Raw genomic sequence first — 14,517 nt, 5'->3', positions numbered from 1 at the left:
GATCTTTTGACTTGATCTGGAGACAAGCAGTACTCTGGAGAAGGACACCTGGAAATGTCTTAAAGCGTTCTTTACAGGATTGGCCGTTGCGTGGAAGCTGTGTCAATGCCCTGGCATTCCTGTGTGGTCAGACCAGAAACCTCCATGACTTCCTGCATCTCACCAAGTGATCAAAGACAGCACCTCTTCCCATGTCCACTGCCCTGGGGCAGCCTCTTCATTCATCTAGAAAATCCAACTGTTTCAACATTCCTCCGTCTTACATGCTCTCTTGGCGCCCCCTGTACCTCAGGTCATCCACCGTCCAGGAAGACCCTCCCTACATCAAAACCCTACCTGTCCAATCAAGTCCCTTCTCCCTGAAGTTTAGTTCCTAACTCATGGCATTGACACAGCTTCCATGCATCGGCCAATCCTGTAAATAACGACAAAATCAGTGCTTTGAGTTTCAGAATTTAGCATGTACAGCCCTCCCTGACTCCTCTAAGCAGAGGACTGTGCTCCTTGCCTCAGGGCAATTTATCTCGAGTGGAAGAGACAGCACCCCAATGACGGGCCATAGACACCTCAGTTTCTGGAATGAACTAGAATAAAGCCTCCCTTCTCTCTGCAGCCGATTAAACGCATATGAAAAGGTAAGTAAACTGCAGATTAACTGGGGAGAAGTACAGCCCTTACAGATTAGGTTCTCTTGATGCACACATTCCAAAGAGTAGGACTTGAATGTGTCCTGCAGAGACGAAGCCCCCTGGCCAAAGTGGAGGTGCAGCCATCTTCCCCCAACTGTTCAGAAGTCAGAGGACAGGGAGACAGATTTTTTTTTTTTTGGATGAGGTAAATCTAAGTAATTTATTAAAGTATGCTTTTAATAACAAATATAAAATAAAAATATCTTGAAAGTTTTCGTATTTTAAATAATAGAGTTCATTTCTCCAAAAAAAAAAAAAATCTGGGAAAGACCAGGAAACTGAAAAGCAGGACAAAACAAAAAATCCAAATCCTCCAGAAATATGCGTGTTAAATTTCTTGACTGGTAATTGTGAGTTAAAAGTTATTATGTGCAGGGAGACCATTCTAAAAGGAAGACTTGGAGCTGCTATTTTTGTTTCTCTAAGGGACTTCCCTGGTGTCTCAGAGGTTAAAGCGTCTGCCTCCAATGCGGGAGATCCGGGTTTGATCCCTGGAGATCCCCTGGAGAAGGAAATGGCAACCCACTCCAGTATTCTTGCCTGGAGAATCCCATGGATGGAGGAGCCTGGTAAGCTACAGTCCACGGGATCGAAAAGAGTTGGATAGGACTGAGCGACTTCACTCACTCAGTAAGGTTCTGAAGAGGAATGTTTTAGTTTCCAGTTGCTGTGTTTGACTCAGTGCTGCCTCCTGCTGGAAAGCTTTGTTAAAACAAGGGACCATTCCTCTCCAAGTGACTCCATTCCATTCCCTTAGATGAAAAGCCAAGAGTGGTTCAGTTCAGTCCAGTCGCTCAGTCGTCTCCGACTCTTTGCGACTCCGTGGACCGCAGCACGCCAGGCCTCCCTGTCCATCACCAACTCCCAGAACTTACTCAAACTCATGTCTGTTGAGTCGATATCAAAAGTGGTACCTGTGTTCAAGCTCCTGGTCCCTCCGCCCTAACCTGGGAGAAGCAAGTCTTAGTTGCTCAGTTGTGACCCCATGGACGGTAGCCCGCCAGGGTCCTCTGTCCATGGGATTCTCCAGGCAAGAATACTGGAGTGGGTTGCCATGCCCTCCTCCAGGGGATCTTTCCTGACCCAGGGATCAAACCCAGGTCTCCTACATTGCAGCCAGATTCTTTACCATATGAACCACCAGAGAAGCAAGGACAGTCAGAACTTGGAACTGTTGAAACTTCTTAGCCTCTACAACAGCGGTTCTGTTTTGCATTGGAACCGTGGGTACAAGTGTGATTGTCATTCAGGTTATCCCAGCTCCTGGGATAGTTTCTGCTTCTGAGCTCTCTGAGAACCACCCGGGAGCCCACCACCGCCCCCTCCCCCCCGCCCCTCCCCAGCTCCTGAGCTGAGCCCCTAACTCAGATGAGGAACCTTGACAGCGTGTTAGAAAGCTCCGTGTCCAACAGAGGTACACTGACACCCAAATATTCTGCACCCCGATGAACTTACCACACCTTTCTTTACTCAGTTCACTGACCGATTGTGCCAGTGTGGAGCTGATCTGATTTGGAGAGAGAGTAGTATGACTTCCTCTCTCGGTTAGCTCCATAGATGGCAGATCAGCCTTCTCCCGGCAAGGAGCCATCCCACTGCACAGAGAAAAAAGATCTTCGTGGGTGGGCGCTTTGTAGAGTGAGTGTCCTGGGGTTCACCCCTCCCGCTGTTCAGCCCTGTGTATGGAAGTGCGCCCCCTACAGGAACAAGACGGCACCACCACTCTCCGCTATCAGTTCAGTTCAGTTGCTCAGTCGTGTCCGACTCTTTGCGACCCCGTGGACTGCAGCATGCCAGGCCTCCCTGTCCATCACCAACTCCTGGTGCTTACTCAAATTCATGTCCATTGAGCCGGTGATGTCATCCAACCATCTCATCCTCTATCGTCCCCTTCTCCTCCCGCCTTCAATCTTTCCCAGCATCAAGGTCTTTTCAAATGAGTCTGTTCTTCAAATCAAGTGGCCAAAGTATTAGAGTTTCAGCTTCATCATCAGTCCTTCCAATGAATTATTCAGGACTGATTTCCTTTAGGATGGACTGGTTGGATCTCCTTGCTGTCCAAGGGACTCTCAAGAGTCTTTTGCAACACCACAGTTCAAAAGCATCAATTCTTTGGCACTCAGCTTTCTTTATAGTCCAGCTCTCACATCCATACATGACTACTGGAAAAACCATAGCTTTGACTAGATGGACTTTTGTTGGCAAAGTAATGTTTCTGCTTTTTAATATGCTGTCTAGTTTTGTCATAACTTTTCTTCCAAGGAGCAAGCATCTTTTAATTTCATGGCTGCAGTCACCATCTGCAGTGATTTTGGAGCCCAAGAAAATGAAGCCTGTCACTGTTTCCACTGTTTCCTCATCTATTTGCCATGAAGTGATGGGACCAAATGCCATCTAAGATGATGTTTCATCTAAGTTTTCTGAATGTTGAGTTTTAAGCCAACTTTTTCACTCTCCTCTTTTACTTTCATCAAGAGGCTCTTTAGTTCTTCGCTTTCTGCAAGATTTAATTGAGAACTTCCCTGGTGGTGTTGTGGTTAAGACTCTGTGCTTCCACTGCAAGGGGCATGGGTTCGTCCTTGGCCAGGGAACTGAGATCCTGCATGCTGCCCAGTGCAACTTAAAAAAAAAAAAAAAAAAGAATGTAATTGGAATTACTACTCAATAGTGACTGGATAGTCCCTCCCTTGACAAGATGTCCTGTTTAGCACCTCCAACCAGAACCTTCAGCCAATGCTTTCTGGAGACTTTAACTCCATCCCCGGACTTACAACTGCCTTCCTGCAGGGTTGAGCATGGGTTATTGAGAACAGGAGGGAAAATGTTGATCCTGACCCGTGAGACAGCTGACCTGGATGTGTGGAAATACACACGGATGCTACACACTGTACGTGACCAGAGGGGTATTTGGGTCTGGTGTGGGGTGGGTAGCAGAGGACCCTGGCCCTTGGGCCTGCATCATGAACATTTAAATCCTGGAGTAACTGCATGCAAGTTAATGGTTCATTCAGAAACTTCCTTTTGTCAAGGAGGGGAAAGGAAGGAGGTCAAGATTTCATCTCTTGGGACTTCCCTGGCCGTCCAGTGGTTAAGACTATGCTTCCAATGCAGAAGGCGTGGGATCAATCCCTGGTTGGCAAACTAAAATTCCACATGCCATGCAACACGGCCAAACAATGTTTTAAAAAAGTAATCCCTGGCAGTCCAGTGGTTAGGACTCTAAGTTTCTACTGCAGGGAGCACTGGTTCCATCCCTGGTTGAGGAACTGAGATTCCAAAAGCCAGGTCAAAAAAAAAAAAAGACTTAAAAAAAAAAAAAGGGAATTCCTTGGTAGTCCAGTGGTTAGGACTCTGAGCTTTCAGTGCTGTGGCCTGGATTCGATCCGTGGTCTGGGAACTAAAATCCCACAAACCGCACAGCATGGCTAAAAAAAAGACAAAAACAAACTTAGGTCTCTTCTTACCGCAGAATGAGGCCAGCTTGCTGTCAGGTATCCCCTACTGGAGTCTCCTCTGACAACTGCTGTCCTTCCCCAGGTAGACAGGGGCCCTGCACCGGGCAGCTTCCTTCACACTCAGCTCCTCACTGCATCCCCCTCAGTTCCAACAGAAGGAGCATCTGCCACGTCCTGGCAGAACTTGGTAGGGCTAGAGTGAGGGAAGGTAGTGTACCCTCACTCCCCCAGCCCACCTTCCTGGTCTCCCACAGAAAGCTCTCCATGAGGACTCCCCAGGGCCTGACCCAAGCATTCTCAACAGGCTCTTATCACGACTCCCAAGGATGCTGTAGGAGGAAGGATGCATCTTGCTTGGATGCTGTGATTTCGATAAATATAGGGGATTCCCTGGCGGTCCAGTGGTTAGGTCTCCCTCAGGGATGTCACTGTCATGGCCCATGTTCCGTTCCTGGTTGGGGGACTAAGATCCTGCAAGCTGTGCGATATGGCATAAATGAACAAATATTTGGTCTTTGCCCCAATCTTGACGCAGAATAACCTTGGAATTTCCTGTGATGAGAGTAATAAAGGTGTCTTCTGGGAAGTTAATGAGGAGACTTTGGGAAACCTAAAGATGCAAGGCCCAGGTCATCAGGGGAGCCAATCACATTAGAAGGTGAGTACTTTCAGTCTCACCCCCCACCCCCCACCCCCAAGCTGGGAGGGGAGAAGAGCTGGAACTCCATCATCAGCAAAAGTGAAAGTCACTCAGTCGTGTCCGACTCTTTGCGACCCCGTGGACTATAGAGTCCATGGAATTCTCCAGGCCAGAATCCTGGAGTGGGTAGCCGTTTCCTCCCTTCTCTGGGGGATCTTCCCAACCTGGGGATCAAACCCAGGTCTCCTGTATTGCAGGCTGAGACACAATGGAAGACCAAGAATACTGGAGTGGGTAGCCTATCCCTTCTCCAGTAGATCTTCCAACCCAGGAATCGAACCGGGTCTCCTGCATTACAGGTGGATACTTTACCAGCTGAGCTGCTAGGGAAGCCCATCCATCATCAATAGTCAATGATTAATCAGTCACCCCTATGTAATGAAGGCTCCATTAAAAACCCAAATGAGAGGGTTCAGAGAGTTTCCATGTCAGCGAGCACGTGGAGATCTGGGGATAGTGGGGTGCTTTGAGAGAGCATGGAAGCTGTGTCCTTTCCCCCACACCCTGCCCTGTGCATCCGTTCCATCCAGAAGTAAAGTGTTTCTCTGATTCTATGAGCTTCTCTTGCAAATCAATGGAACCTTCCCTGGAGGAGGAAGTGGCAACCCACTCCAGTATTTTTGCCTGGGAAATTCCACGGACAGAGGAGGCTGGCGGGCTATAGCCCATGGGGTCGCAGAGTCAGACATGACTGAGCACACACTCATCATTAACCCATGCCCTCTTAGCACTCAGGATGGGCCCTGAGCCTCCAACACTGTTCATCCTCTAGCTCAGGGGTTCCCAGCCTCCAGGATCTAATGCCTGATGCTCTGAGTGGAGCTGATGTAATAATAATGAAGTGCACAATAAAGGTACTGTGCCGAAATCATCCTGAAACCATTCCCCACTCCCTTCCCCGGGTCCATGGCAAAATCGTCTTCCAGGAAACCTGTCTCTGGTGCCAAAAAGGTTGTGGACCACTCCTCTAGCTCCTCACCTGGCTACATCAGCAGTTCTCAACTTTACTGGACATTGGAATGACCTGGAGGACTCGTTAGGGCACAGATTTCTGGGTGGGACTCCCTGAGTCTCTGATTCTAGGTCTGGTAGGGAGCCTGAGACTTCATTTCTAACAAGGCCCAAGGTGAGCCTGCTGCTGCCAGTCCTGGGACCACACTCTGAGAACTGCTGAGCCACATAATTTGACAGCAGTTTTATTCATCCAAGCTTACCACAGCAAGCCTACATCCACTACAAGGGCCAGAGTGGAGAGCTAGCCAGTCAGTGCCCCTGAGTCCCAGGACTGACAAGCACCAACTTGCTTCCAAAGTCGTCAGATGCACAGGAGCCCCTTACCAAGCCCTCTGGGCTGCTTTCCGTGGGGACTGGTGACAACTTTGACCTCACAGTGGGACAAGCCTCATTCCTAGGAAAGAAAGGCCGTACTGTTCATCAACAAGTGTTTCTTAGAATGCTTTCTATGTGCCAGCCCCGGGGCTAGGTGTCTGGGATACATCAATGAACAAAGCAGATAATCCCTGGAATTTGCTGGTGGTCTAGTGGTTGAGAATCTGCCTTGCAATGCAGGGAACGCAGGTTCCATCCCTGGTCAGGGAACTAAGATCCCACATGTCTTGGAACAACTGAATCTGCAACACAACTAGAGAGTCTGTGTGCTGAAATGAAAGAGCCCATATAATGCAGCGAAGATCCTGCGTGCTGCAACTAAGATCCGATATGGCCTATGTTTATTTATTTATTTATATAATTTATATATTATATATAAATTTAGATAATTCATTAAAACATATTAATATATTACATATTTATATATAAATAACATATCATTTGATATATATTAATTCTATAGAATTATATAATTCTATAGGATAATTATCATATTTTACTTAAATAATATATATTATAATATATAATTAATACATATTAATTACATAGAATTATATAATTATCTCTATATAGAATATATTATATATTAAATATTTTATTTGTATATAATTATATTAAATAATATATAATTATATAATATATATTGTATATTTAATATATTATTCACTATATAGTCACATATATAAATAATTTATTAATATTGTATATTATATTTATGTAAAATCCATGCCCACATGGAGATTTACCTCTTTCTAATAAAAGGAAGAGTAGAACTCTTTTTAAATAGTTGAGTAGGACCCAGGTACCTGGTTACTGGAAGTAATCATGAGTCTTTAGTCAACGCAGTTTATACACACTGGAGATTAAGGACCAAGAGCTCCAGCAGAGACTGAAGGAATGCCCCAGTGAGACAAAGCACCACAATAATTATCTCCATCTTTGTGACAATTATAATGAACACAAAATGCTTTGTTTTGCTTTATAGATGATAAAAACATTGGGGCATGGGGTGGTGTGGGGAGTGGGTGAGCAGTGGGAAACCCTAGGAATCTGTAGAGTTCTGGGCATCTAACCAGATGTTCTTTTTTAGGAAAGGGTCCAGAGACTCTTGGCCAAGGCTGGTACAGGGATGGGACATGCTTGAGTCCATACAATCTCTCTCTCTCTCTCAGATGCTGAAGCCTTCTGGGAGCCCAGGATCCTCTCTATAAAGTACAAATACAGTTCTTCTGGAGGCTAACACTTTCATCTTGGCCAGTGTCACAGATGAGATTCTTGGGCCACAGCTCAAGTTGGCAAGGAATTTATCTTTCTTTTTATAATTCTCAACTAAAAAAAAAAAAAGCACAACCTAAAAGCTGAGAATTATGTTCTATTTCGTGGACAAAACTCAAGCTCAAAAGATGGTCTCTTAGCTCTGAAAGGCTGCTCTGAAAAAAGTAAGGGAAGAGCCAGGATATAGGAGTTTTTGCAATGAAAACCAGGTAGTTGGAGCATGAAAAGATTACTATTAATGAAAGGAAAACAGACACCTCAAGTTAAGGAATTTAGCGCACTTTTCTGTGCATGGAAGGTGCAAGACTCTGGGCTCATGGAAAGGGCTTCCCAGGTGGCACTAATGGTAAAGATCCTGCTTGCCAATGCAGGAGACATAAAGAGACCAAGGTTCGATCCCTGGGTGGGGAAGATCCCCTGGAGGAGGAAATGGCCTCCACTCTAGTATTCTTGCCTGGAGAATCCCATGGACAGAGGAGCCTGACAGGTCACAGCCCTTAGGCTTGCAAAGAGTTGGATAAGATTGAAGCAATTCAGCACGGGCTCATTGAATTCATCCCTTCCATATGCATCTTAACTATCTAGGTTAGCATCCTGCTTTCTCATCCTGAGTCCCCTCAGGGTGCACCTTCATGGTGACTCTTGTAGCGATGGCTGGTGGTAGCGGCAATGTCCTTTGTTTACTGATATGGCAGGTGACATCTTTTCTTCTACATGATTGAACATAGTTTCTTCTTTACCTTCTCTTTACATTTCTTCATATAATCCCACACAGGATTTCTTGTGAACTGTGTTCTGTTGCGGGCTATATACCTGTCTCTTCCTAGGAGTTTGTGTTTAAGTCTCTAGGGACAGGGATTCCGGTGTTCAGGGTGGGGGCAGCTGGTGTTTGATGCTACCTACCCACTTGGGCATCCACCGAGCCTTCCCTCGCGCCACCTGGTGTCCAGTTATGGGCCCTTGTGCATCCTCGGAGCCTTGACCCTTGAGCTCCTGCTGCTCCCTCTGCTACATACGGACCAGGTTAGAGGACACAGGAGTCTTCCCGCCTCGTCTGGGCCACACCAGGGCAAAAAGGTGCCTGCAAGGCTGAGTCCCAGGCTACCTCCACCTAGACTTTACACAATCATGGCCCACCCCTTCTCATCTCCTGGGTAGTCTCTTCATGAGGAAGGAAAAGCATTTATCCCAAATATTCTACTTATGTCTGAGCCCTTTCTGGGCTTCTAAGGAACAGATATAATAGGCCATTTCTTTTTCCCTCTGCCCTGTCTCCTGGAGGCAGTGAGGCACAGTAGAACCATGTGGGAAGCTTTTTTAACTCTATCAGTTCCGGGACCCCTCTTTTACAGAGTTCAATCATACTGTCCAAAGGGCAGTGTCTTTTTTTAAGCTCCCAAGATGATTTTAATGCAAAGCCAGGGTTAAGCACTTTGTGGGGAGGGAGAGAGGGAGGGAAAGTGGTAGAAGACTAAACAGAGAGAAGAAGGGAAATTTACTATTTCAGAAACTCTTCCGCTACACCTGCTGTATTGTGAGCTTTATACAAAGCTCCGTGGTAGCCGAGCAGAAGCCCCTGGGGCCTTCTGGGGATTTGGGGGGCGGTGTGAGGGTGAACAGGCCTTCCCCATATCCTCTGCTTTAGCTCCTCTCTGAAGCACCTAGATCACAGTATCTGATGCACATTTCCTGAGTTCTTTTGCAGATGCTAAATCCACCACCCAGGGGAAGAAATGAACTGGTGACCAGGAACACACTGCACCCAGACCTACTGGAGCCTAAGAATTGTTAAGCCCTGACATCGCCCTATCACCTCACCAACCAATTAGAGAATTGTGCACGCACTGACCATATATCCTGGGACTTCCCGTCCCTCACCTTGCCTTTAAAAACGTTTTCCTGAAACTCATCACTTCCAAAGAGCAAAATTTGAATTTGTCGTGCACCAGCGACTATTAACATAGCATTGATGTTGTATTAGGTATGAGTAACCGAGATGACTTAAAGTGTATGGGAGGATCTGTGTAGTTATAAGCAAATATTACACTATTTTATTTAAGGGAACTTGAGCATCTGAAGACTTTGGTTTTCTCAGGGGTCCTGGAACCATCCCCGCCTCAGATTCTAAAGGATGACTCTATTTTGCTAAGGGCAGGCTCCTGGGAGGAAGAAGAAGGTCAAAAAGTGGGTTGTTAAGTTGTAGGACTTTCTGAAAACCTTCATTCATCTTTGAAGGCCCAGCAAGACAATATTCATGCAAGGGCTGAGTATGGGTACTGATGTGTGTGTGTGTATACGTGTATGCTCACACTAAAGCTGCTTCAGTTGTATCTGACTCTTTGCGACCCCATGACTAGAGCCCACCAGGCTCCTCTGTCCATGGGATTCTCCAGGCAAGAACACTGCAGTGGGTTGCCATGCCTTCCTGCAGGGGATTGTCCCTACCCAGGGATCAAACCCATGTCTCTTACGCCTCCTGCATTGGTAGGCGGGTTCATTATTACAAGCCCATGGGTGCTGATAGAGACATAAAATGGACACAGATTTGGGTCCATTTCTGCAGAATTGGAATCCATGTATCTTCTTTTCTGGACCATGCAGTTTGCAGGATCTCAGTTCCCCGACCAGGGATCAAACCTGTGTGCCCTTTAGTGGAAGCATGGAGTCCTAATCACCGGACCACCAGGGAATTCCCTGTTTTCTTTTTACATGAGAAAACTTTGGTTCCTTAAGGGTCTGAAACATCTTCTTTTCCTGCTCAAAAGATGATAGAAGTACTGTCATCGAACCCAAGTTCATGTGCCCGACACATAGTGAGACCACACAAGCCCAAACATCGGAGCAGAAAAGGTCTATCGCAGGGCCCAGCAAGGGAAAAGGTGGTTTGGGCTCAAAAGACCCAAACTCCCAGATGGTTTTCAGGAAGAAGTTTTTAAAGGCATCATTTGGAGTGATGGCAGCAGGGCTGAACACCACGGAGCACGCACATGCATACCAACAAATACGTACAAAAGTAGGATCACAGTATAATACTGCTTTTTAATTTTTATTTCCTTTTTCATTCTCAAGTCCAGAAATTTGGGGAATTCTCCAGTGGTCGAAGGTTCACACCTGGTTGGGGAACTAAGATCCTGTAAGGCATGCAGCACTGCCAAAAACAAAAACAAGTCCAGAAATGACATCAGTCAAAATAATTGCTTCTTAAACTTATTAATGTCATCTAAAATAATTAAATCTTATATTGTGAAACAATGGGCTTCCCTGGTGGCTGAAACAGTAAACAGTCTGCCTGCAACGTGGGAGACCTGGGTTTGATACTTGAGTCAGGAAGATCCCCTAGAGAAGGGAATGGCTTCCCACTCCTGTATTCTTGCCTGGAGAATTCCATGGACAGAGTAGCCTGGTGGGCTATAGTCCATGGGTCACAAAGAGTTGGACACAACTGAGCAACTCTCTCTCTCACATACACACACATACGCGTGTGCATGTGCTTGGTGAAACAATGGTCACAATACTATTTTAAAATGTGTTATCTAACATTTGCCATTCAAGTCAGAGACAACACCCCAAGCAAAGAAGAGGAGGCAAGAACGAACTGAATGTGGGTTGGGGAGCTGATCCTTTTGAACATTTTAGAAAAGTATATTATGAATAAGATATCATGGTTTAAGAGGGAAAGAATTCCCTGCATTAGACCTCATACCGAAGAGCCAAATGGGATTCTAGACTGTGGGCCCACCAGAAAATATGCTTCTTTTTAACCAGGACTACTGAATCATATGCACCCACATAAAAACTGCAGGAAGCAAGGTTTGCAGAGGAGACAACTTTGATGTGGGTCTTGATGTAATGCACGTGGATGTGAGATGGAGCAAAGGGCAAACAGGATGCAGGAAAGCAGAGCAAATGCAGGGAAGCAGGACCAAACCCAGGAAGCTGCAGATGGGGCAGGTCCTGCTGAGCGTGGTGGGCTCCCACAGGACAGGGAGACCACTTGCTGGGCGCTTTTGAGCACGGAGCTGAGTCTGACTTCTCTCTGAAAGGCAGTAAGTACCTTCCTCAGGCAAGAAGTGATTCAGTGGTGTATGGAAGGACTGGCCAAGATATACTGGAGTAGGAAAGCCTGAAATGGGGGAGATTCAGTTGAGAGTTTCCAAAACCGTGTTTCTGTGTGTGCATCCTAAACCTCCAACCCGGTGCTCTGTTAGTGATTTTAATTTTAATTAACCTTGAGGAGGTGCCCAGTTTGGTGGATGTCTTGCTTTCAAAGCCCAGAAGTTAGGTCTGGTTCCTCCTTGCCTCGTCTACCTTTACTCACAGGTGAGCCGGTCATGGAATTCTCCTCAAGTCTTGATGCTCAAGTGATCTTCAAGTACTCTCTTAACTTCTCACCATTCCAGTTCCTGCCTTCTCCAAACTTCGACACGGAATTCTTCATTTTTCCAGTTCTTCTGCTTTCTCAGGTGCCATGGTTAAATCATCTGAACAGCTTTTTATCGTCTTTGATTGTTCCCCAAACTGGCTCTGTTTTACCTACAAGGCAACAGTGAAAACTCCAAGGTTTCCATTCATCTTTGCTGTTATATGTATGTTGGAAGACAGCATGGAAGACAGAAATGGCAGCCACAGAAGATGTATAGGCTCAGAGCTCAGCCAACAATATTTCCCCTTGGTCTCCTGTTCCCCTATCAGTAACGGCATCTTTGTTCCACTGCCCCTTCTTTCCTCCAGTCTCACGAGATGGAGCCCCTCCTTGCCATCAAGAATAACCTCTCCATCTCTGCCAGTTCACTTAACTCCGCACCCACTTTCTTCACAAAGCTGCTCCATCAACCACCACGCCTCCTATATTTTCAACCTCTCCCTTCCTATTGATGCGTAAAGCTGTTTCATCAGTCTACCCTCTGCTCCAACTCTGCATTTCCTTCAGAAATTGTTCTCTCCATCCAATTGTTCTCTCACCTTCAGAGCCAAACATGTATTTAGAGACTATTTCAAAGCCACTGAGACAGAGCAGGGAATCGTGTAACACTCAAACGAATTTGACAGATGTTGACACTTTGCTGTATTAACTGAGGTCTCTTCTTTACAAAAATAAAATGCATCAGGAAAAAAGAGGAAATGTGCGTCTGCACACCTATGTCTACTTCTAGTCCTCTATTCATTTCTCAATCCATTGCAATGTGGATTCTGCCCCCACCAATTACCTTTTCATTTTTCAATTAATTTTAGAGTTGCAAAGATAGTTCAAAGAGGTCCCCCATATAATCCAGCTTCCCCTACAGTCAGTATCTTAAAGCACAGTACAGGGAACAAAATAAATTTGTTATAATATTTATCATTTAACTACAGACTTTATTATTCAGATTTCACCAATTTTTCCACTCGTGTCCCTTTTCAGTTCCAGAATACAATCCAGGACCCCACTTCAATATAATCGTCATGTTTCCTTGGTCTTCTCTAATCTGTGAGTTTCTCAGTTTTTCCTTGTCTTTCATGATGTTCACAGTTTTGAGGTGTACTGGTTACGTATTTTCAAGAAGGTCTCAATTTGTATTGGGCTAATGTTTTCTCTTGATTAGTCTGGGGTCGTGAATTTTTGCAAAGACTTCCATAGATGAAGTAGAGTTCTCCACTGCCTCACATCAGGGGATAACTGATAACAACATGACTTCACCCACTGGTATTAACCTTGACCACTTGGTTAAAGAGATGTTTGCCAGTTTCCCCACTGTAAAAACTACTATTCTCCTTTTCCACATTCTGTTTTAGAAGTAAGGCACTAATTCCCTCGCACACACTTGAGGGACTGGATAATTCAAATTCTACTTGCTGGAGCAAGGAGGTATCAAAGATTTTTGTGGCTATATGTTAAAATTGCCACTATAATAAATATTAGGGGGAGATACTTTGTGCAGTTATTGTTTCTTCTTAAAAGTTTCACCTATTTGAAGCATGTATCACCAACAATTTGAAAAATAATCTGTATCAGCCGGTAGTATCTACAAGCTACTCCTTCAATTTTGTTAAAAGCAAGAAATTGGGAAGAAATCAGAAATCAAATATCTATGTATTCCCAATCGTTCTTGTGTGTGGTGTCCCAGAGGTTTCACAGCCTGGGACAATACATCAGGGAGTCAGACTGGATTCCCCGTATGACTTTCTTTTGTAAAGTGGTAGAAGAGTGGAAGTGAAAGTGTAAAAAATAGGGGGAAAGGTGTATCTTTAGGCAGCTTTCTAGAAATTACGATGTAAACACTGATTTCCTGAAAGATGTCCTGGCTCTAATACTTCCAGGAGTTTGGATACCACGACTCCGAATGACTCCGCTCATTCCAACATCACCTCCCTGCACTGTCGTTGATTCCTCAAGTTCTTACCTTTGGCCTATTACCTGTCCCTTTCTCTAAGGACCAAATTTCTCTATATTCATAAGTCCTCCAGCACCTTAACACTCAGGCTTCATTTTCCTCCTCTTAACGGTATTACGCTGCTTGCAGCTTCAGGAACACAGTGCTTCCGACTTTTTCCGCCTGGAGACTCCATCCACGTCCCCTCCCCGGCGTAGATGGGGTTCTGGGATTCAGTCCAGGCGCCCATCTGCAGATGTCACTAACCTGCTCAAAGTGGCAGATCAGGAGGACAACTTACGATAACAAACTCCTGGGGTGGGAAGGCATGTTCCACCTCTAACGGTGAGAGGCGTTTGCAGAACACAACACAGCGTCCAGGGCCTCTAGGCCGCCAGCGCTCTCAGGGTGCCTCATCTGCACGGTGACTTGCAGTCTCCGCCACGAAAATGCGCTGCGTCCACTTTCATACGAACTGCGTCCTAGAAAAAACCCAGCAAGCCCCGACCACCTTCCGCGGGCTGCATTTGTAGCTCTGCAGTCTCCAGGTCCCGCCCGCCAGACCTTAAAGCGGACTTGGAGAGAGCCTTCCCCAGGCAGACGGCGGACCCACCGTGAGTCCTTTACTGTTTGAAGGTGAGCAGGCCGGCGAGCATCTC

At 45.8% G+C, this 14,517-nt stretch overlaps 1 long non-coding RNA gene across 1 annotated transcript; it reads right to left on the bottom strand.

Annotated features, from left to right (window-relative positions):
* Positions 1-10,216: 10,216 nt before the first annotated feature.
* LOC138985976 (uncharacterized) lies at positions 10,217-14,378 on the bottom strand. The gene is made up of 3 exons (XR_011462910.1): positions 14,160-14,378; positions 11,827-12,041; positions 10,217-10,656 (listed from the first exon to the last, which is right to left on the bottom strand). It is a non-coding gene; the product is annotated as an uncharacterized lncRNA (long non-coding RNA).
* Positions 14,379-14,517: the final 139 nt, after the last annotated feature.

This window comes from Bos mutus, chromosome 27 (genome assembly GCF_027580195.1).
Source record: "Bos mutus isolate GX-2022 chromosome 27, NWIPB_WYAK_1.1, whole genome shotgun sequence".
Classification (NCBI taxonomy): Eukaryota; Metazoa; Chordata; class Mammalia; order Artiodactyla; family Bovidae; genus Bos; species Bos mutus.
This window is presented reverse-complemented; position numbering and strand designations above follow the sequence as displayed.